The sequence below is a fragment of the Pseudophryne corroboree genome, chromosome 3 (assembly GCF_028390025.1).
Source record: "Pseudophryne corroboree isolate aPseCor3 chromosome 3, aPseCor3.hap2, whole genome shotgun sequence".
Lineage (NCBI taxonomy): Eukaryota > Metazoa > Chordata > Amphibia > Anura > Myobatrachidae > Pseudophryne > Pseudophryne corroboree.
Genome location: NC_086446.1, coordinates 241,834,366 through 241,859,166, shown reverse-complemented (window position 1 = coordinate 241,859,166; position 24,801 = coordinate 241,834,366).

Here is a 24,801-nt window from a genome sequence, read left to right as displayed (position 1 = left end):
TGTGATTATATATATACACTGCTCAAAAAAATAAAGGGAACACTAAAATAACACATCCTAGATCTGAATGAATGAAATATTCTTATTAAATACTTTGTTCTTTATATAGTTGAATGTGCTGACAACAAAATCACACAAAAATTATCAATGGAAATCAAATTTATTAACCCATGGAGGTCTGGATTTGGAGTCACACTCAAAATTAAAGTAGAAAAACACAGTACAGGCTGATCCAACTTTGATGTAATGTCCTTAAAACAAGTCAAAATGAGGCTCAGTAGTGTGTGTGGCCTCCACGTGCCTGTATGACCTCCCTACAACCCACACAAGTGGCTCAGGTAGTGCAGCTCATCCAGGATGGCACATCAATGCGAGCTGTGGCAAGAAGGTTTGCTGTGTCTGTCAGCGTAGTGTCCAGAGCATAGAGGCGCTACCAGGAGACAGGCCAGTACATCAGGAGACATGGAGGAGGCCGTAGGAGGGCAACAACCCAGCAGCAGGACCGCTACCTCCGCCTTTCTGCAAGGAGGAACAGGAGGAGCACTGCCAGAGCCCTGCAAAATTACCTCCAGCAAGCGACAAATGTGCATGTGTCTACTCAAATGATCAGAAACAGACTCCATGAGGGTGGTATGAGGGCCCGACGTCCACAGGTGGGGGTTGTGCTTACAGCCCAACACAGTGCAGGACGTTTGGCATTTGCCAAAGAACACCAAGATTGGCAAATTCGCCACTGGTGCCCTGTGCTCTTCACAAATTAAAGCAGGTTCTCACTGAGCACATGTGACAGATGTGACAGAGTCTGGAGACGCCAAGGAAAACGTTCTGCTGCCTGCAGCATCCTCCAGCATGACCGGTTTGGCAGTGGGTCAGTAATGGTGTGGGGTGGCATTTCTTTGGGGGCTGCACAGCCCTCCATGTGCTCGCCAGAGGTAGCCTGACTGCCATTAGGTACTGAGGTGAGATCCTCAGACCCCTTGTGAGACCATATGCTGGTGCGGTTGGCCCTGGGTTCCTCCTAATGGAAGACAATGCTAGACCTCATGTTGCAGTTCCTGCAAGACAAAGGCATTGATGCTATGGACTGGCCCGCCCGTTCCCCAGACCTAAATCCAATTGAGCACATCTTGTACATCATGTCTCGCTCCATCCACTAACGCTACGTTGCACCACAGACTGTCCAGGAGTTGGCGGATGCTTTAGTCCAGGTCTGGGAGGAGGTCCCTCAGGAGACCATCCGCCACCTCATCAGGAGCATGCCCAGGCATTGTAGGGAGGTCATTCAGGCACGTGGAGGCCACACACACTACTGAGCCTCATTTTGACTTGTTTTAAGGACATTACATCAAAGTTGGATCAGCCTGTAGTGTGTTTTTCCACTTTAATTTTGAGTGTGACTCCAAATCCAGACCTCCAGGTTGACAAAGAAGGTAATTCTCCCTGCACCTGGCACGGCTTCACTAAAAGAGCCGGCAGACCATAAAATGGAAACTACATTGAAATCCATTTACGTAACCAATGGTACACTGCTCAGGCCCACTATTGCCTGCGCGTGGGTGAGTCGCGCTATTGAAAAATGGTCAGAAAGCGTGTCATCATAAATTGACATGATTGATAATGATGAGATACTCCTTAAGTTAGGGAATATCAAGGACGCTGCTGCCTACATGCTGGAAGCAATGAAGGATATTGGACTCTTGAGTTCACAAGCCGCTACCATGGCAGTATCGGCTAGGCGGGCGTTGTGGATTCGCCAGTGGAACGCGGATGCAGATTCCAAAAGAAACATGGAGGCTCTCCCATATAAATGCAAGGCCTTATTTGGCGATGGCCTGAATGCATTAGTCTCTGCGGCTACCACAGGTAAGTCAACATTTTTGCCCTCTGCGCCTGCACCGGCAAAAAAGAGCTATCACCCACACATGTAGTCCTTTTGGCCCAATAAATACAAAAAAGCAAAAGGTTTCCTCTTCCTTGCAGGTAAGGGAAGGGGAAAGGGAAAGAAGTCCACAGCGGCTTCCGGTTCTCAAGAGCAGAAGTCTACCCCTAATTCTGCCAAATCCTCAGCATGCTGCTGGGGCTCCCTTGCTGGAGGCCGCTCGGGTGGGGGTACGTCTCAAACTGTTCAGCCAAGGTTGGATTCTGTCTTCCCTGGATCCCTGGGTATTGCAAATTGTATCCCAGGGATACAAGCTGGAGTTTCAAGACGTTACCCCATGCCGATTTTTCAAATTGACCTTGACAGTTTCTTCGCAAGAGAGAGAAGCAGTAACAGCGGCAATCCAAAAATGATGTCAGGACCAGGTCATAGTTCTGGTACCGTTGCCACAAAAAGGGGAGGGTTTTTATTCAAGCCTCTTTGTAGTTCCGAAGCCGGACGGCTCGGTCAGACCGATCCTAAACCTAAAAGATCTGAATTTCTACTTGAAAAGGTTCAAGTTCAAGATGGAATCACTTCGGGCGGTGATTTCCTGTCTGGACGAGGGGGACTACATGGTGTCGGTAGACATAAAGGATGCTTACCTACATGTTCCCATTTATCCTCCTCACCAGGCGTATCTGAGATTCGCGGTTCAGGATTGCCATTACCAATTCCAGACGTTACCTTTTGGCCTCTCCACGGCGCCGAGGGTATTCACCAAGGTGATGGCGGAGATGATTGTCCTCCTTCGTCAGAAAGGGGTCAATATAATTCCTTATCTGGACGATCTCCTGATAAAGGCGAGATCCAGGGAGCAGTTGATACAAAACATCTCACTCTCTCTGTCAATACTCCAACAACACGGTTGGATCATAAATTATCCAAAGTCACAGTTGGAACCAACGACAAGGTTGTCTTTCCTCGAGATGATTCTGGACACAGAAGTTCAGAGAGTATTTCTGCCGGTGGAAAAGGCTTTGGAAATACAGAAAATGGTAAAACAGATACTGAAACTATCCTTTATGTCAATCCATCAGTGCATTCGGTTGTTGGGGAAGATGGTAGCGGCCTACGAGGCCATACAGTTTGGCAGGTTCCATGCCAGAGTATTCCAGTGGGACCTATTGGACAAGTGGTCGTGGTCACACCTGCACATGCACCGAAAGATAATCCTGTCACCAAAAACAGGATTTCGATCCTGTGGTGGCTACACAGCTCACACCTACTGGAAGGACGCAGGTTCAGGATTCAGGACTGGGTCCTGGTAACCACGGATGCATGTCTCCGAGGCTGGGGAGCAGTCACTCAGGGAGAAAACTTCCAAGGACGTTGGTCACATCAGGAAGCCTGCCTTCACATAAACATGCTGGAGCTGAGAGCCATTTACAACGGCCTTCAACAAGCGGTACATCTTCAAGACCGTCCCGTGCAGATCCAGGCGGACAATGTAACAGCAGTAGCGTACATAAGAGGCAGGGAGGAACGAAAAGCAGAGCAGCAATGGCAGAGGTGACAAGAATCCTCTTCTGGGCAGAAAAACATCTAAAAGCTCTGTCGGCGATATTCATTCCGGGAGTAGACAACTGGGAAGCAGACTTCCTCAGCAGACACGATCTCCATACAGGAGAGTGGGGCCTCCACCAAGAAGTCTTCGCAGAGGTGACAAGTCTTTGGGGAGTTTCTCAAATAGACATGATGGCATCTCGTCTCAACAAGAAACTTCAAAGATACTGTTCCAGGTCGAGAGACCCTCAAGCAATAGCGGTGGATGCTCTAGTGACCCAGTGGGTTTTCCCGTCAGTGTATGTCTTCCCTCCACTTCCGCTGATCCCAAAAGTACTCAGGATCATAAGAAGAACAAGGGTTCGAAGCAATCTTCATTGCCCCAGACTGGCCAAGGAGGGCTTGGTATCCAGATCTTCAGCAGAAGATCCTCGGCCTCTTCCTCCTCGTGAGGACCTGCTACAGCAGGGGCCGTGCGTGTATCAAGACTTACCGTGGCTACGTTTGACGGCATGGCTGTTGAGCGCCGGATCTTAGCCCAAAAAGGTATTCCCAAGGAAGTCATCCCCACTCTTATTCAGGCCAGGAAAGGAGTAACGTCGAAACATTACCACCGTATTTGGAGAAAATATGTATCTTGGTGTGAATCCAAGAAAGCTCCTACGGAAGAGTTTCACTTAGGACGTTTCCTCCATTTTCTACAAGCTGGTGTGGAAGCAGGCCTCCGATTGGGATCAATCAAGGTCCAGATTTCGGCCTTGTCAGTGTTCTTCCAAAAACAATTGGCCTCTCTTCCAGAGGTTCAGACCTTCGTGAAAGGGGTGCTGCACATCCAGCCTCCACTCGTGCCTCCAGTGGCACCATGGGACCTTAACGTGGTGTTGCAGTTCCTTCAATCGGATTGGTTTGAGCCTCTACAAGAGATAGAGTTGAAGTTTCTCACTTTGAAAGTGGTGATGCTTTTGGTATTGGCGTCCGCACGGCGGGTGTCTGAATTGGGGGCCTTGTCTCACAAGAGCCCTTACCTAATTTTCCATGAAGATAGGGCAGAGTGGAGAACTCGTCCACATTTTCTTCCAATGGTGGTTTCATCTTTCCACATAAACCAACCTATTGTAGTGCCAGTAGTTACTGACACATTCACTGAGTCAAAGTCTCTAGATGTGGTTAGAGCTTTGATAATATATGTTGCTAAAACAGCTCGTATACGGAAAACAGAGACTCTGTTTGTCCTGTATGCTCACATCAAGATTAGGTGTCCTGCTTCCAAGCAGACTATTGCACGTTTGATCAGAAATACGATTCAGCAAGCTCATACTACGGTTGGATTGCTGTTACCGACGTCGGTAAAGGCCCACTCCACTGGGAAGGTGGGCTCATCCTGGGCAGCTGCCCGGGGGGTCTCGGCATTACAACTATGCCGAGCAGCTACTTGGTCAGGGTTAAACACATTTGCTAAGTTCTACAAGTTTGACAACTTGGCCGATGACGACCTAAAGTTTGGTCAATCGGTGCTGCAGGGTCATCCGCACTCTCCCGCCCGTACTGGAGCTTTGGTATAAACCCCATGGTCTTGATGTCATCCCCAGCATCCTCTAGGACGTATGAGAAAACAGGATTTTGATACCTACCGGTAAATCCTTTTCTCCTAGTCCGTAGAGGATGCTGGGCGCCCGTCCCAGTGCGTACTTTACCTGCAGTTTAGTTATTAGAGTTACACAAGTTGTGTTATCTTAGTTTTCAGCATGTTGCTGCAATTGGTTCATGCCTGTTGGCGTGTGTTATGTTTAATGACATGTGTGCGGCATGGTTCCGGGTGTGAGTTGGTAGGTATCTCACCACTAGTTTAAAGTAAATCCTTTCCTCGAAATGTCAGTCTCCCTGGGCACAGTTCCTACAACTGAGGTCTGGAGGAGGGGCATAGAGGAAGGAGCCAGTTCACACCCAATGAAAAGTCTTTAGAGTGCCCATGTCTCCTGCGGATCCCGTCTATACCCCATGGTCTTGATGTCGTCCCCAGCATCCTCTACAGACTAGGAGAAAAGGATTTACCGGTAGGTATCAAAATCCTGTTTTCCCTGGGTCTTGAGTGTGAGTGGACGTTGAATCTGCAAGAACATTGAATCACCTGTGTCACAATCCTGACTAAAGTCATATCATTTGGTGACTTACCTCTGCCATCTGTCCTGTATCCTGTGTGTTTTCTGATGGCTGGGATAAACAGCTCATCAGTACCATGAGTTCCCTGAGTGCTGAGTTGTCTATCTGGAAAGTTAAACTTGCTATCGAGCTGCAGTTGTGTTGATTAACCTTCTGTGTGAATGCTGAATTCAGCAAGTCTCTTCTTGCTGTCCTATGCTTCCGTGCCAGCATCCACAAGTCCAGTGGTCACCAGATACAACTCCTTGTGCTCTCAGGCCTGCGGCCATTACTCTCTATCTCTGCAAACTACACCACGCCGAAGTTCCCTCCAAAACCAGCTGTGGACGTCACCATGACAGTTCCTGGTCAGCTGACCTTCCTGGGCCCAATCCAGAATCACTTCCTCGTCATGTGACTCCCTCATCCAGTCAGCTGTGAGCAAGGGGTATAAGTTACAAGTCTTAGCAAGGGCAAGCTGTCAGTGCTTTGTTGTCTCTCAGTCTGTAGTGAGCTCCTGCACCTTCAGCCGTATTAGACAGAGTGCTATTACCATCACAGAACCAAATGACTCTGGCTGATATTAAAGGGCCATACCGCTATTTCCATCACAGCGTGTCCAAGTGCACTGGTGTGCCATCCCAGTGCACCTAAAGACTGTTCTGCATTCCACTGTGGCATCTAGCCTTGCTGGTTCAGTCCTGCATTCTGAACACCTACCTTGTTGGTTCTGCCCAACATTCAGAAAACCTGAATTGCTGTCTTCATCAAGCATTCCAGAAAACCTGCCTTAATGTCTTCATCCAGCATTCACAGCAAACCTGCTCTGCTGGTTCTGTCCAGCACTCCAGAAAACCTGCATTGCTGTCTTCATTCAGCATTCCAGAAAATCTGCATTGCTGTCTTCATCCAGCATTGTACAAACCTGCCTTGCTGGTTTTGTCCAGCATTCTGAACTCCTGCCTTGCTGGTTCTGTCCAGCATTCTGAACTCCTGCCTTGCTGGATTGTCCAGCATTCTGAACTTCTGTCTTGTCGGAAAGCCAATCCCGACATCTGGAAAACCTGTTTTGTCAGAAAGCCAATCCCGACATTTGGAAAACCTGCTTTGTCGGAAAGCCAGTCCCGACATCTGGAAAACCTGCTTTGTCGGAAAGCCAGTCCCGACATCTGGAAAACCTGCCTTGTCGGAAAGCCAGTCCTGACGTCTGGAAAACCTGCCTTGTCGGAAAGCCAATCCCGACATCTGGAAAACCTGCCTTGTCGGAAAGCCAATCCCGACATCTGGAAAACCTGCCTTGTCGGAAAGCCAATCCGACATCTGGAAAACCTGCCTTGTCGGAAAGCCAATCCGACATCTGGAAAACCTGCCTTGTCGGAAAGCCAATCCCGACATCTGGAAAACCTGCCTTTTCGGAAAGCCAATCCCGACGTCTGGAAAACCTGCTTTGTCGGAAAGCCAATCCCGACATATGAAAAATCTGCTGTGCTGGTTCTACCCAGCCTTCTGCAAATCTACTTCGCTGGTTCCTTGCAGCATCTGGAAAACCTGCTGTGCTCGTTCGGCCCAGCCTTCTGCAAATCTACTCTGCTGGTTCCGTCCAGCATCTGGAAAACCAGCCATGCTGGTTCCACCCAGCCTTTTGCAAATCTGTTTGCTGGTGACTCCCAGCATTCCTACTGCTAGTCTTCAAAGACTTTCTGTTCTCAGTGACCATCCAGCTATGTATTGCACTGGTGGTTCACACCACCAGTGTTTCAGTACCCAAAAATCTGGTCACTTCCTCTCCTACGTTCCTCAGCCAACTGCCACATCTGCATGAAGAGATCGTATCTTAAGCCTGCGCAATTCTGTCCACAACTCTCAAGTCCAGACCCAGAGACCAGACCTAGACCAGATTCACAAATACCTACAGCCGTGACAACCTATACATCCATCACCATTCTGCTAACAGAATCACTGCTAGACTGCTTTTTTCTCTAAGTGGCATTGACTCACTAATCACTCGTCATATTATCTGTATCATTCAATGGTCATTTCTCTTACGTCCTAGAGGATGCTGGGGTCCAATTAGTACCATGGGGTATAGATGGGTCCTTTGGGAGTCACTGGCACTTTAAGAGTTTAATAGTGTGGGCTGGCACCTCCCTCTATGCCCCTCCTACCAGACTCAGTTTAGAAAATGTGCTCGTATGAGCCGGTCACAGCTAGGGAAGCTCTTAGGAGTTTTTCTAGTTTTGCTGTTTTCTAGAGTTAGTTAGGTACAGGAAGGCTGCTGGCAACAGCCTCCCTGCTTCGTGGGACTTGGGGGGGATAGGAACCAATTTCCTGAAGAGTTAATGGTTCTACTCCGCTGACAGGACACTGAGCTCCTGAGGGTACTGATCGCAAACTCATGAGGCGACCGCTCCTGCAGCACGGCCACCACCCCCTAACAGCCAGAAGAAGAGTGGTGAGTACAGCGCCGGCGTCCCGGTTAGTGGGTCGCCGGTGGTTATGGCGGCACACGGGTGGGAGCGCAGCTCTTACAGGCTGCACTCTGGGAAGGCTCTTCAACACACTGGTAGGCTTTTTGATGGGCGTTCTGACCCAGCGCGGATACACCCTACAGTGGGCACGCAGCTAACAGGGGTTAATCCCGCTGTTAGTACAAAGAAACCTCAGGCCAGTATAAATAATTAGAGTGGGAAGCCACGTGCCATTACAAGGGGCGGGGCTTCCTCTCAGAGTAGATCCAGCACTCACCAGCACCATTTTCTCCCTGCAGATCATAGGAAAGAGACGCTGACCGGGAGCGCTGCCCTCCACATAACTCCAGCTATACCTCTGCGGTACCAGGGTGTTATAGACAGGGGGAGTGTGATAGTAGTACTAATTAACCTATTAAGGTTAGTTAGTTTGCGCCGGGCTTTTATCATAATAACAGCCTACAAGGGCGTGGGGTGGCTGGCTCCTTATACTCTGACTCTCTGAAGTTGCTCTGGGGGAAACTGTGTCTAACATTTTCTTGTGTGTGTGTGTAAGTGTGTATATCCACATTACCATGTCTAAGGACTCTGTGTCCTGTGCTGCAGAGTGTTTCTCTTCTCCTGAGGAGTCTATTCCATGTACTTAGGACTGCAATATACTGTCTCAGCCGTCTGAATCCGAACCCCCATGGGTGGATTCTTTAAAGGGAATGATATCCCAGATTGCAACTAGGATGTCACATACTGAGAAAGAAATGCAGTTTTTGAGAAAATCTGTAGAGGGTTTGAAGTATTCAGCTCCCACTACTTCGTCTAAATTGCAACCTACATACCCGAAAAAACTTACACTTGCCCAGATAATGCAAGTTGACATTGTTACCGACTCGGATACAGGGGATGGTGATGGGGATATGCAGGGGGACGATGCATCCCTTGCTAAAGGGGTGCAACTGATGATTGAAGCAATTAGGAATGTTTTGCATATTTCTGAGAAAGTACCTGAGCAGGAAGAGGAAACTTATTTTACAGTAAATAAGAAATCCTCGCTTACCTTACCTGCTTCTAAGGAGTTAAACTCCTTGTTTGAAAAATCCTGGGAAAACCCAGAGAAAAAATTCCAGATCCCTGAAAGAATTCTCATTGCTTTCCCTTTCCCTGAATAGGATAGAAAGAAGTGGGAAAACCCACCTATAGTAGACACTTCTGTATCTACATTGTCTAAAAAGGTGGTTTTACCTGTCCCTGGAGCCGGCTGACCGCAAGATTGAGACTACACTCAAATCACTATACACTGCTACAGGTGTGTCTTTAAGGCCCACTATTGCTTGTGCGTGGATTTGTAAAGCCATAGTAAAGTGGTCAGGCACATTACTAGAGGAATTAGATACTATGGATAGGAATGACATTGATTTGTTTTTACGTCACATACAGGATTCTGCAGGTTTTATGGTGGAAGCTATGAAGGACATTGGCCTGCTTAATGCAAGGGCTACTTCCATGGCGGTATCGGCACACAGAGGAGTCTGGCTGCGCCAATGGACTGCGGATGCAGAGTCCAAGAAAAGTGTGGAGAACCTGCCCTTCAGAGGTCAGGCACTATTTGGGATGCATTGGATGCGTGGATTTCAACAGCGACTGCGGGTAAGTCGACATTTCTTCCCTCCGCAGCGGCACCGGCTAGAAAATCTTATCCTATGCCTACACTGCAGTCCTTTCGGACCGCAAAATGTAAAAAATCCAAACCTCCCCCCACCACCTTCTTTAGAGGAGGTCGGGGAAAATCCAGAAAAACTGCACCATCAGGTTCCCAGGAAGAGAAACCAGGTTCTGCTTCCTCCAAATCTTCAGCATGACGGTGGACCTCCTAGCCTGGAGATCAGGCGGATGGGAGCGAGACTAAAAGATTTCAGTCACGTCTGGGCGTCATCATGCCTAGACCCCTGGGTGACAGACACTGTTACCCAGGGCTACAGACTAAAGTTTCAGAAACTCCCACCTCACAGATTCTTCAAATCAGGCTTACCAGTTTCGCTGACAGAAAGTGCTATACTGCAGGAAACCATTCAAAAATTGGTACGAACAAATTTAATTGTTCCAGTTCCACCTCACCTGAAAACTAAGGGTTATTACTCAAACCTATTTGTGGTACCGAAACCGGACGGTTCGGTAAGGCCTATATTGAACCTGAAGTCATTGAACCCCTACTTGAGGGTTTTGCAATTCAAGATGGAGTCTCTGAGAGCGGTGATCTCAGGTCTGGAGGAGGGGGATTTCCTAATATCCCTGGATATCAAGGATGCGTACCTTCACATTTCGATCTGGCCGCCTCACCAGGCTTATCTATGATTTGCACTACAGGACTGTCACTATCAGTTCCAGACATTGCCATTTGGCCTCTTCACAGCACGAGGATGTTCACCAAGGTCATGGCGGAGATGATGCTCCTCCTCCAAAAACAGGGAGTGAACATAATTCCATATCTGGACGATCTGCTGATAAAGGCATCTTCCAAAGAGAAGCTGTTGCAAAGTATTGCACTCTCATTTCAACTGCTTCAGGATCATGGGTGGATCCTGAACCTTCCAAAGTCACATTTGGAACCGACGCGGAGTCTGTCCTTCCTGGGGATGATACTCGACACGGAAGTGCAGAGGGTGTTTCTACCACTGGAGAAAGCGTTGGTGATCCAATCAATGGTCCGGGATGTTTTGAAGCCAGCCCGGGTATCGGTTCATCAGTTCATTCACCTTCTGGGAAAGATGGTAGCCTCCTACGAGGCTCTACAGTACGGAAGATTCCATACAAGGTTCTTCCAGCTGGATCTCCTGGACAAGTGGTCGGGATCACATTTTCACATGCACCAGCGGATACGCCTGTCACCGAAAGCCAGAATTTCACTCCTCTGGTGGCTGCAAACTTCTCACCTACTTGTGGGCCACAGGTTCGGGATTCAGACCTGGATTTTTCTGACCATGGATGCAAGTCTCGCAGGTTGGGGAGCAGTCATCCATGGGTAAACTTCCAAGGAAAGTGGTCAAGTCAGGAATCTGTCCTTCCAATAAACATTCTGGAACTAAGGGCCATATACAACGGCCTTCTACAATCAGCGTATATGTTCCCTCCACTTCCACTCATCCCAAGGATTGTCAAACTACTAAAAAGAACAAGTGTTCCGGCAATTGCTCCGGACTGGCCAAGAAGGGCTTGGTACGCGGATCTTCTAGCATTACTGCTGGAAGATCCGAGGCCTCTTCCTCTTCACGAGGACCTTCTACTACAGAAGCCATTCGCCTATCAAAACTGACCGCGGCTACGTTTGACGGCATGGAGGTTGAACGCCAGATCTTCCGAACAAGGTCATTCCTACTCTGATCTAAGCTAGGAAGGGGGAAACGACTAAGCATTACCACCAGATTTGGAAAAAGTATGTGTCTTGGTGTGAATCCAGGAAGTTTCCTACGGTGGAGTTTCAACTGGGATGTTTTCTCCTCTTACTGCAAGCTGGTGTGGATGTGGGCCTATGCTTGTGCTCCATCAAGGTCCAGATTTCGGCCTTGTCCATTTTCTTCCAGAAACAATTGGCTGCTCTCCCTGAGGTTCAGACCTTGTTCAAAGAAGTTCTGCACATCCAACCACCTTCTGTGCCTCCTACGGCACCTTGGGATCTTAATGTGGTGCTGCAGTTCCTACAGTCGGATTGGTTCGAACCTTTACAGGAGATGGACGTGAAGTTTCTTACTTAGAAGGCAGTCACACTGTTGGCTTTGGCATCTGCGAGACCTGTGTCTGAATTAGGGTCATTATCGCACAAGTGCCCCTATTTGATTTTCCATGAATAATAATAATAATAATAATTTTATTTATATAGCGCTCTTTCTCCAGTAGGACTCAAGGCGCTTAACAGATACATAGCATAATATAGTACAGAAAATAATGAAGTACATTTTCATAAAATACAGAAGCATGAAGATACTAAAAGGGACATTATGGAAATGCTGGAGTAAACAGAAAAGTCTTGAGTCTACTTTTGAAGGATTCTATAGTTGGGGCCTCTCGCACTGTGCGGGGAAGTGAGTTCCATAGAGTCGGAGCCGCATGACTAAAAACTCGACCCCCGGATGAATTACGGTAGATTCTAGGTACTGCTAAAAGTCCTTCATCTACAGATCGCAGTAATCGAGTGGGGCAGTATGGGGTCAGAAGCTGTTTCAGGTACCTTGGGCCTTGGTCATGTAATGCTTTGAAACTCAGTAAGTCTATGAAGATAGAGCTGAACTCAGAACGCGTCAGCAATTTCTTCCAAACGTTGTGTTGGCTTTTCATATCAACCAACCCATTGTGGTGCCAGTAGCTACTGACACCTTGATTACCTCAAAGTCGTTGGATGTCGTGAGGGCTTTGAAGATATATGTGAAGAGGACTGCTCATCACAGGAAGTCAGACGCGCTATTTGTCCTTTATGATCTCAACAAGATTGGGTGTCCTGCTTCTTAGCAGACGATTTCTCGCTGGATCAGGCTTACTATCCAGCATGCTTTATTCTACAGCAGGTTTGGCATATCCAAGATCTGTTCAGGCCCACTCTACCCGTAAAGTGGGTTCTTCTTGGGCGGCTACCCAGGGTGTCTCGGCTATTCAGCTTTGCCGAGCGGCTATTTGGTTGGGGTCGAACACGTTTGCTAAGTTCTACAAGTTTGATACTTTGGCCTCTGAGGACCTAAAGTTTGGTCAATCAGTTCTGCAGGTACCTCAGCACTCTTCCTCACGTACTAGAAGCTTTGGTCTATCCTCATGGTGCTGATTGGACCCCAGCATCCTCTAGGACAGTGTTTTTCAACCACTGTGCCGTGGCACACTAGTGTGCCCCGAGCAGTCTCCAGGTGTGCCGCCATAGAAACAGAGCCAGGCCTGTCAGTGTTTTGCCGCTACTGAGGCCCTAGAGCGATCAATACTGGTGAATTTAGTGGTTGCAGAATAAGTTCTAATTTTGGGCCCGGACAGTGTTGGGCTCTTCTTGCTTTCTCAGATGTGGCTCAGGCATTACCTATGGAGAAGCTGCGACATGACATCCTAGGACACGCAATTGTACCATGCATCACCATTATATTTGAGTTTAAAAAAATGTGCCTTGGCAATATTTAAATCTTGTTAAGTGTGCCACGAGTTGTAAAAGGTTGAAAATCTCTGCTCTAGGATGTAAGAGAAAATAGGATTTTAATTGCCTACCGGTAAATCCTTTTCTCGTAGTCCGTAGAGGATGCTGAGCACCCGCCCAGTGCTTCGTATTCCTGCATTGTTACTTGGTTAAGGTTGTTGGTTCAGCCATTGCTGAATAGTTCCATGTTGGTTATCTTGGCTTTCCTTTTTGTTATGTGTGAGCTGGTGTGAATCTCACCACTATCTGTGTATTTCCTTCTCTCAAAGTATGTCCGTCTCCTTGGGCACAGTTTCTAGACTGAGTCTGGTAGGAGAGGCATAGAGGGAGGAGCCAGCCCACACTATTAAACTCTTAAAGTGCCAGTGGCTCCCAAAGGACCCATCTATACCCCATGGTTTTAATTGGACCCCAGCATCCTCTACGGACTATGAAAAAAGGATTTACCTGTAGGTAATTAAAATCCTATGATCAAACGTAAGGCCACAAAACAGTCTTAAGTTTTACTGGGATAAAGACTTAAATGAAGTCCTGGATGTAGAAGATTGACATATGGATGGATACATTTTTGTGGAAGCACAATTGCAAATAATCGCTCATCTGTGTGAATGTTGACAATGCGTGTGGGTTGCATGCGACTCAGAATCAGGCCCTTAAGGGGGAATTCTATTTGTTATTCTTGCCAGTCACATGACCGATCTCCCTTCTAAAGTGACGGGAGATCGGGAGTCACAATTAAAACAAAAAAAATTCATGCTGATCGCAGCTGTGTAAAGTCCGTCTAAAGTTGTGGGCGTGACATAAAAAGTGTCGTTTGGGTGCCCAAACAGGTCACTTTTCCCTAACTGTTGCCCGCCACCTCAGGGGACTGCAGGCCAAAATGTCAGCACCAGCAGCTGTTCACGCCCGAGCGGAGTAATAATATTATTTATACAGTGCTCTTTCTCTAAAGCAGTTCATGTTTTCCAGGCCTCCTGGAGACCTGTAAAATTGTCAGTTGGGAATGAATGCAGCACATCTTAATTAGTAATGACTACACCCAGGGCTGGTGCTAGGGTGTTCGGCGCCCTCCTGCAAACTATCAATTTTGCGCCTTTTTACAAATACAAACGTAAAATAATTATATTGCACAGTAGTCTCCATTATTCAAAATTACACCACACAATAGTATCACTTACATACATTACGCCAGGTAGTGCCCCTTATATTCATTACGCCAGATACAGCCCCCTTTTACATATTGCACCAGGTAGAGCCAGTCACACATTATTCCAGATAGAGCACCCTTTTACACACTGAGCCAGGTAGAGTTCCCTCTTACACTTTGCGCCAGGTAGAGCACCCTTTTACACATGCCACTTCCCCCAAAAGGAAGAAGAGCCAAAAATATAGGGGCCGCAGAATAGTACTAATTCACATTACACTGCACAGTAGTGTTCGTTACTCACATTACACTGCACAGTAGTGTCCGTTACTCACATTACACCGCAAACAGTAGTGTCTGTTAGTCACATTACACCGCACAGTAGTGTCTGTTAGTCACATTACACCGCACAGTAGTGTCCGTTAGTCACATTACACTGCACAGTAGCGTCCGTTAGTCACATTACACCACATACTAGTGTCCGTTAGTCACATTATACCAAACAGTAGTGTCCGTTAGTCACATTACACCACATACTAGTGTCAGTTAGTCACATTACACTGCACAGTAGTGTCCGTTAGTCACATTACACCGCACAGTAGTGTCCGATAGTCACATTACACCGCACAGTAGTGTCTGTTAGTCACATTACACCGCACAGTAGTGTCCGTTAGTCACATTACACCGCACAGTAGTGTCCGTTAGTCTCATTACACAGCACAGTAGCGCCCGTTAGTCACATTACACCGCACAGTAGCGTCCGTTAGTCACATGACACCGCATAGTAGCGTCCGTTCGTCACATTACACTGCACAGTAGTGTCCGTTAGTCACATTACACTGCACAGTAGTGTCCGTTAGTCACATTATACTGCACAGTAGTGTCTGTTAGTCACATTACACTGCACAGTAGTGTCCGGCTGGTCGTCCTTGAGCATGTGCAGAGGTGAACGCAGATCCGGCTGCATATGCAGCGATCTGCGTTCATCTCTGAGCTACCCCCTATGCCAGGTACAGGCTTCATTCCCTCCACAGTGCGGCCCCGGTACCTGCAGGAGGTCCCGACTCGGGCGCTGCTCATCCGCTCCCTTCTTCTCCGGTTTCTCACAGGCTCCGTTACTCCAGTGGCTCTGTAGGATGTCAGTGACCCAGAGAGGGGGCAGAAACGGGAACTAATTACCCGGGCCTGGGACTGATGGAGGGGCCCGGAGGGGCCCTGGTCCCCTGCACTCCCAACCCCCTCCCACCTTACTGGGCAGCAGCAGCTCTCATCTTGACAGCACAGCACATGCTGCAGTGTGCTGTTCTGCAGTGGGGCAGAGAGGCTGCTGCTATTGTTCATGTATGGGTGGGTGGGGGGAGTGTGATCACAGTGATCACACTCCCCCCTCGAATTGACCCTGGCTCAGGGGCTGAGTGCTGGGGGCTCAGGGATCAGGGACTACACCTACCCTGCTCTGTACAGCCTAGACTTTTTTTTACAACGATTTTCCCCATAAAGGGGCGTGGCCACGGCTCCCGTGATTAGGCCACGCCCCCAACCCTCTAGGTCTCTCGTGAATGGCAGCAGCAGCGGCGCTGTGTATAGGCTGAGGCCACACAGGCACACACTGTGTGCACACTTTCTGGGGAGGAGGGGGAGCCGCCGCGCTGCAATCTGCCAGAGCCGCTACCTGTCATCCAGGGTGACAGGCGCAGCGGCAGCTGGCAGCAGCAGGGATGCAGAGCAGGGATGCAGAGCAGGGAGAGGCTGAGCGCCTTTTCAGTTTGGCGCCTCCCTGCACTGCATCCCTTTGCTGAGCGGCTAGCGCCGGCTCTGACTACACCTGTGCACCAGCTAGGTGATCTGGAAAATGTGTACTGTTGGTAGATCTCGAGGACTGGTTTGGCCAGCCCTGCTCTAAAGGCTCTTTACAGACATCAAAAGCAAAGCACATACTGTAATTCAGAATATTTAGGTAATACAGTAATAGACAAGCCACACAGACATAAAAATAAAACCTCGAGCACACAGTAAGCATAATGTAGGATTGATGTAGGCATTTAGGGTAATAACTTCCACGGGTTGTATATTCCACCCTCACAAGGTGCCAGATGAGGCTGCTGCAGTGCATCACATTTTGATATGTTACAGCCTTATTCCAAAATGGAATAAATAAAAATGTTTCCCTCAAAATTCTTCACACAATACCCCATAATGACAGCGTGAGAAGTTTTTTGAGAATTTTGAAAATGTATTAAAATTAAAAAACGAAGAAATCACATGTACATAAGTATTCACAGGCTTTGCCATGAAGCTCAAAATTGAGCTCAGGTGCATCCTGTTTTCACTGATCATCCTTGATATGTTCCTCTCCTAGGGCCCAACATCAGCCTGTTGCTAGGCGCCGGGCGGGGACAAGGAGACCTTGCGCCCGGTGTCCGCCTGTTGCTAGGTGCCGGGCGGGGGTTAGTGAGAGGTGCGGCGTCCTGGCTCCTAAGCAACGGCCGGGACACGCACCTCCCGGCTCTAACAGTACCCCCCCTCCCCCCTTGAAGAGGGGTTAAGGAACCCATACAACCTGGTTTTTGGGGATATTTCTTAAAGAACCCTATTTTTAGTTCAGGGGCACAGAGGAACTTCCCAGGCAACAAAAAATGACAACAATAAGAAATACTATTATCCATTGTACACATTTTCTTACATTTTCTGCCTCTTGATGTAACAACAAAGATATACATAGCGATTTTTATGCTGTAAAAGTATATCATTGACATCAGAGATCAATAAAAAACAAGTCATATTGAACTAATACAGTCTCTTGATGGTTTTTGTTGTGACTTATCGGCATACAATAGATGATTGCAACTTAAAGTCTAAATAAAAGGAATTGGAGAAAGCAAAGAAAGAAGGAGAGGAGGGAGAGAGGGTAACGGGGGTAAAGAAGAATAAAGGGGGGGGGGGGGGTAATGCCATGCGCATCTGAGCCATCCGTCACCTCTCAACTTAAAGTGACTGGTGGGTCTTGTATGAATAATCTAGTCTCATACCAGATGGTCATGCGAAAACATTTATGTTTCTGCTGCGGGGTACACTGGGCTCCACAAGGATAGACATTGGGTGTAGAGTAGGATCTTGATCCGAAGTAAGGCTCAAAAGCTTTGACCTTCCCAAGATGCATAGCGCCGCCTCCTATATCACCCCACCTCCATGCACAGGAGCTCAGGTTGTAGTTGGTGCTTGCAGTGCAAGCATGTAACAGGAAGAGCTGCTCACAGCAGCTCTATAAAAGCTTTTCCTGAGGAAAAAAGAAGACTACAAGGGCTGCAGCAGAGGCACAGATTGTGCTGGATGTCAGTAGACATTGCCTGCTGCAGCTCCATCTCTCCCCCAGCGGCGCTGTACACTCCCGTGCCCTGGTTGCCGGGTACCTGCAGCAGGAGGCTCCGGTTTTCTTCCAAGTTAGTCACACACGGCTGGGGCTCTCCGGGATCGCGTGGCCGCACTTCCAGAGGAGGTAAGCGGGACCCGCACTTTATCGCGATCCGGCGCGGCCGGTGGGAGGCGGGCCGCGCGCGCTGGCGGTGGACACTGTGGTAGTACAGGCGATCCCACTAGATCACCAGGGCATGGGTGCAGGTCAGGTTTTCTCTCTAAACCTTTTTTACAAGTAGCCCGCAGTACCCGGTGGTTTTGCCAGCAGAGGTGATAAGGCTTAGACCTGGAGCCCCAGGGCGCCATTTTCTGCAAGTGTTCCCGCCCTGGAGCTGCATATCTGTCTCTCCCTCACTCCCTGGCAGTGTCTGCGGCGCCATTATCCCTCAGCTCACTGTTCCTGGGAATGCTTGGGCAAATCCTCCTATGTAAAGCCGCCTGGTTGTCAGTGCTGTGACTTTACAAGACACTTAAGTATTCTACCTGCCTTTTTTAGTCAGTGTTAGTTAAGAAAGAGTGCATTTAGTCAGGGTTTCCTAGTACAATTACCCTGTGATATACATCCAGTTCTTACTGTGTACTGTTATATCTATTGTTATATAGCTGTGTAAGCTAGTCCAGTGCAGTATTATTGTTAGTAATAACCTCTGCATTGTACAGACTGTGACTATTTGTGTGTGCATTTGATAGCTGAGTGGTGTCCATTTCGTGTCTTTCACTCAACCTGCTATCTCTATATTCTATAACCTGAGGGGGCTTGGTGCGTCAGGTTTTATCTAATATAGGATTTTCACAAAGATATACTGTATTACGTATTTTTCTCTGTGATTTAGTCACCATATCTCTCCTTTATCTCTGTTGGTGCTGACTACACTGCGCAGGGGTTTGGGCTAGAGGTATTGTGCTGCTGACAAATTGTACTGTGTTACCTGATACTGCAAGTTATATCATGTCTGCTTCTGAGGGTAACGGTTATGGGGCTGAACACACTGCCGGTGTTGCTGAAGCCGCAGATACCTATGAGGAGAATATAGAAGCTTTGGGCTCTGGTTCTGGGTGGCAACGGGGGCAAATAATGACCCGCCGTGGGCCGCTTTTTCTACGCTTCTGCATACGCTAGTTCATAAACTAACACCCCCTATGGGACCCCCAATGCCGGTGCAAGGCGGTGATGACGGTGGTACTCCGCCGTCAAGGGGTCAGGATACTGCCGTATTTGGATGACTTGTTTATCCTGGTAAATTCCCCAGAACTTCTCCTGCGTTATCTAGATGTGATGGTCCAGTTTCTACAAGCCCACGGGTGGCTCATCAACTGGAAGAAGTCATCCCTGATCCCTGCTCAGAGCATGGTGCATCTGGGAGCACTATTGGACTCCTGTCTCAGGAGAAAGTCCTGAAACTTCAGGACAGGATTCGTTGCTTCCTATCTCGTCCGCAAGTGTCGATATAATCGGCGATGCAGGTGCTGGGCCTCATGGTGTCAGCATTCGCCATGGTGGAGTACGCTCAATTTCACTCTCGCCCTCTCCAGAGGCTGATTCTAGCCAAATGGGACAGCCTGCCTCACCGGATCAGGTCTCAAATGATCTCATTGACTCTGGAGGTCCGTCTGTCGCTGCTCTGGTGGCTCCGGGACCAACAACTGTGCAGGGGCCGTCCGTTCTGGATATCCGACTGGGTCCTGTTGACGACAGATGCCAGTCTAAGAGGTTGGGGCGCGGTGCTGGAGCAACACTTCCTTCAGGGGCGGTGGACCAAGGAGGAGTCCCTCCTCTCGATCAATATTCTGGAGTTGCGGGCGGTCTTCAATGCCTTGAACCTAGCCCAGCATTTAATTCAGAACCGTCCTGTTCAAGTACAGTCGGACAACGCCACCACAGTGGCTTACATAAATCATCAAGGCGGCACTCAAAGCCACCTAGAAATGAAGGAAGTCTCATGGATTCTACAGTGGGCAGAACGCCATCTACCGGCCATATCGGCAATATTCATTCCAGGAGTCCTGAATTGGGAAGCGGACTTTCTCAGTCGTCAGGACGTGCATGCCGGCGAGTGGGGCCTCCATCCAGAAGTGTTTCAACTCCTAGTGGAAAGGTGGGGCCTTCCAGATGTAGATCTGATGGCGTCTCGACACAATCACAAGGTTCCGGTCTTCGGAGCAAGGACAAGGGATCCTCAAGCAGCATTCGTGGATGCGCTGGCGGTACCGTGGAGGTTTCGGCTGCCATACGTGTTCCCTCCGGTGTCACTCCAGCCAGGGTAATTCGGAAGTTCAAGCAAGAAAAAGGAATTCTGCTTCTCATAGTTTCAGCATGGCCCAGATGGCACTGGTTCTCAGACCTGCAAGGCCTATCGTCAGAGCGTCCAATTCTACTTCCACAACGCCCAGACCTTCTCGTTCAGGGCCCCTGTGTCTACAAGGACCTAGCCCGGCTGTCTTTGACGGCGTGGCTCTTGAAGCTTCCGTCTTAAGGGCTAAAGGGTTTTCTGAGGCGGTCATTCAAGCTATGTTGCGGGCCCGGAAACCGGCTTCGGCTCGGATTTACTATAGGGTCTGGCATTCTTACTTTGGTGCGTATCTAACGATTATGACGCTTCCAAGTTTAGTATAGCCAAGTTGTTGGCTTTTCTTCAGCAGGGCCTGGACTTAGGCCTGCGTCTGGCCTCCCTCAAGGTTCAAATATCTGCCTTGTCGGTGTGGTTTCAAAGAAAAATTGCAACCTTACCTGATGTGCATACCTTTACTCAGGGTGTGTTGCGTATCCAACCTCCCTATGTCCCGCCTGTGGCTCCTTGGGACTTGTAGGTGGTTTTGGAGGTGTTCAAGAGTCTCCATTTGAAACTCTTGGTTCAGCTGATCTTAAGTGGCTTTCCCTTAAGTTGGTGTTTCTGCTGGCTGTTGCTTTTGCTAGAAGAGTGTCGGATTTGGGTGCCTTGTCTTGTAGTTCCCCATATCTGATATTTCACCGTGACTGGGCGGTTCTTAGGACTCGTCTCGTTTATTTGCCTAAGGTGGTTTCTTCGTTCTACCTTACCCAGGAGATTGTGGTTCCGGCACTTGTTTCTCCTGATCTGTCTCCCAAAGAGCGGTCTTTGGATGTGGTACGGGCTCTCTGTATCTATGTGAAGAGAACTGCTTCTGTTAGGAAATCTGATTCTCTCTTTATTCTGTTTGGATTTCACAAACGGGGCTGGCCTGCTCACAAGCAGACTTTGGCCAGATGGATTAGAATGGTGATTGCACATGCTTATGTGAGGGCTGGTCTGTCAGCTCCTGCTCACATTACGGCCCATTCTACTCGGTCTGTTGGAACTTCTTGGGCAGCCCGCCGTGGTGCGACCCTTGAACAATTGTGCATGGCGGCTACGTGGTCCTCAGTGAACACGTTCATTAGGTTCTATGCCTTCGATACCGCCACTTCCCAGGGTGCTTCCTTTGGACGCCGGGTTCTTGTGCCCGCTACAGTGCATCCCCTCCCATAAGGAACTGCTTTAGGACATCCCCAATGTCTATCCTTGTGGAGCCCAGTGTACCCCGCAGCAGAAAACGAGTTTTATGGTAAGAACTTACCTTTGTTAAAACTCTTTCTGCAAGGTACACTGGGCTCCACAAGGCGCCCACCCTGATTCACTTAGCTTCTTTGGGTTGGTATGGCATTAGCCGCTGACACTTCTCCTGTCGGGAGAGTGTGGTGTTAGTGGCAACTGGCAGTTGTCGTCTCTTTTACTTGCTACTGCATTGGGCTGGTTAACAAAACTGAGCTCCTGTGCACGGAGGTGGGGTGATATAGGAGGCAGCGCTATGCATCTTGGGAAGAAGGTCAAAGCTTTTGAGCCTGTTGGTGCTTCGGATCAAGATCCTACTCTACACCCAATGTCTATCCTTGTGGAGCCCAGTGTACCTCACAGAAAGAGTTTTAACAAAGGTAAGTTCTTACCATAAAACTCGTTATTTGCTGTCTAGTCTCAATGGGTAAAGTGTCTGTATAACTTTCCCACACTGAAAAGAAGTTCTCAATTTGGGAGTCTTTGTGAAGTGTGGTTTCAGTCCATTCAAGTTTAAACATTTGAAATAATTTTTCTTTAAACATGGTGAGGGACGGGGGTGTAGGAGAAATCCATTGCTGTAATATGCATTTTCTGGCTACCGAAGAGACAAACAGCAATAATTTCTTGCAACCAACTGAAATTTTTGGCGTGTTTGGCAAAAACCCGAGGATTGCCCATTATGGGGTCAATAATAGAAAGTTTACCAGGTGATCAATTGCAAATTGTCTTATCGCCAACCAGAAACGCTGAATCATGGGACATTCCCACAAACAGTGGTATAAGGTTGCTTCAGGGCAAGCACATTTATGGCAAACGGATGTAGTACTTATACCAGTTAAATTACAACGGTGGGGAGATAGGTATCCTCTGTAGAATATTTTAAAAAACATGTCCTTGTAGGATGTAGCTGAAATAGTTTTGATAGAATATAATAGACTTTTCAAAATATCCTCTTCCTTTAAATTGGGAAAGTGTGTTAGCCACTTTGTGATACCCATTTGGAATTGACCAGTATGATAAGGCAACCTTAATATTTAGTAAAAATAAGTTATGGCTATCGTGGAATAATTCACAATTAGAAAGACGTCATCGAGCGGATTACACCAGTCCTCCTCGCTTAAAAGAGTAATTACTTTATTAGTGTAATGTTGTGCCTGGAGAAAGGCCAAATTGCACACTGGCAAAAAATCATAACGAGATTTTGCTTGTACATAAGAGGTTTTTTGTTTCCAAATTTGCGAAGGTGTTTGACTGAACGTATTCCCTGCTCATGCCACGATCTAAATGGTTGTGTTGCCAAACCATGTTGGAAGCTGACGTTGCCTAAAAAGGAAAGATGTAAAGAATATAGTGTGTGAAGTTTAGCTTTATTACGTATTGTGTGCCATGGTGACCATGTCGACATGAGCAAGGGATTTTCCAGTATATGTATAGGAATCTCATGTTTGAGTAAGTGTAAAAAGCAGGTCAAGTCTAGATTGGAAAGAAATTGCTTTTCGAGTGTATAATTTGCATATTGATCTCTCCCATGGAGCCAGTCCTTGATATATCTACAGGTGGCTGCTTGATTATACAATTTAACATCAGGGAAGTTTATTCCACCCTCCTCTCTAGTCTTTTGTAGTATTTGTAGGCTAATTCTTGGCCTCTTCTTGGACCAGATACATTTTCTGAATAGTTCCACAATTTTTTTTTCATCAGATAAAGTGAGTATTAGTGGAAGGACTTGCAACGGGTATAATAACTTTGGGAAAGTGATGAGTTTGATTTAATTGGCTCTTCCCAGATACGACAATTGTAGGTGCTGCCACCCCTCTAGTTCTGCTTCAATTTTTGCAATAAGTGGGGTTATGTTTGCATAGTACAAGTTATGGATATTTTTGGTTAGGTATATCCCCAAGTATTGTATCTGGGAAGAGGTCCATTGCAATCCTCCAAAGGGGTTAGATGTTGTATAGGGACGATTGCCTAAAGCCATTGCCTTCGATTTAGATAAGTTAATCCGAAATCCCGAAAGTGAACCAAAATAATTGAGTTTATTAAACAAAGGGTCCAAACTCACTTCAGGGTTAGAGACAAAAAGTATTAAATCGTCGGCAAAGGCGTGCAATTTTAATTCCTGATCTCCAATTTTCGCCCCCCGAAGGGTTGGCCAATGTTGTAAATGGCGCAACAGAGGGTCCAGTGCCAGGTTGAACAGCAAAGGTGATAGTGGGCAACCCTGGCGTGTCCCTCGCTGCATCTGAAACGGATTGCCGAGTAGGCTATTGATCAACAATCTAGTACTAGGCTTTAAGTAGAAATATTTAATCATCTCCACAAAGAGAGATACAAAACCTCTGTAGTCCAGCACTTTGAACAGGTATTCCCAAAAGACTTTGTCAAAGGCCTTCTCGGTATCCAAACTAAGTATTATAGTTGAAGAAGCCTTGTTTGCTGGTGAGGAAGCTAATACCGCTATAGCCGAGCGAATCCCCAAGACCGAGTGACGACCCGATGTGAAGCCTAATTGGTGTGGGGTTAGGAGAAATGGCATTACATTTTGTAGTCTGGTAGACAATATTCTAGCTAGAATCTTGTAGTCCTGATTTAACAATGCGATAGGTCTATAAGATTCCATAAGAGAGACGTTTTTTCCTGGTTTAGGTAATAATATTGTTATGGCTTCGTTAAATGATGGGTAAGAAACCTTGTCATTAAAAATCTGTTGGAATAAAGTAGAAAGTGTTGGGACTATTTCGGATTTTAACAGTTTGTAATAATTTGCATTTAAACCGTCTGGGCCTGGTGCTTTGTTTAATTTAAGAGAATCAATAGCTGCAAGAATTTCCTGCTCCGTAATTGAATCATTAAGGCCTTCCCTCTGCATACATTTAAACTACGGCAGTTTAGATGTAAGCAGAGGATTTCTCCTCTCTATATCACATAGTATCGGGGCATGGTCTGAGATTATGATGTTATCTATAAAAGTGCAGGTAACCCGTGTAAATAAGAATTCTTCTAGTAGAATATAGTCCAGCCTCGTAAAGGTGTCATGTACTCGTGAGTGGTATGTATACTCTCTGCTAAAGCCATTTTGGAGTCTCCAGACATCTAACAAAGAATGTTGAGAGCATAAAAGAGAAATGCCTTCTCTGTTATGAGAAGACATATTCACTGGAGATTTAGAATGGTCTAGGGCAGCATCATGGAGCGAATTCATGTCACCTCCAATGATTAAGTTAGGTGTGGCGTGTTGCATTAACAAATTAGATATCGTCTGAAAGAATGTAAAATTAGGTGAATTTGGTGCATAGATGTTAAGTAGTGAAAATTGTTCACCATGTAATAGTACATTTAGCACGAGGTATCTGCCTTCTGAGTCAGCGATAGTTTTGGTCACTTCAAAATTGAGGTTCCTGGCAAATAAAATTGCAACTCCTCTTTTTTTCTTAGAATAAGAAGCCGAAATACACTCCCCCAACCAGGGGCTCTTTAAAGTGGGGTTTGAGTATTTCAGCAAATGG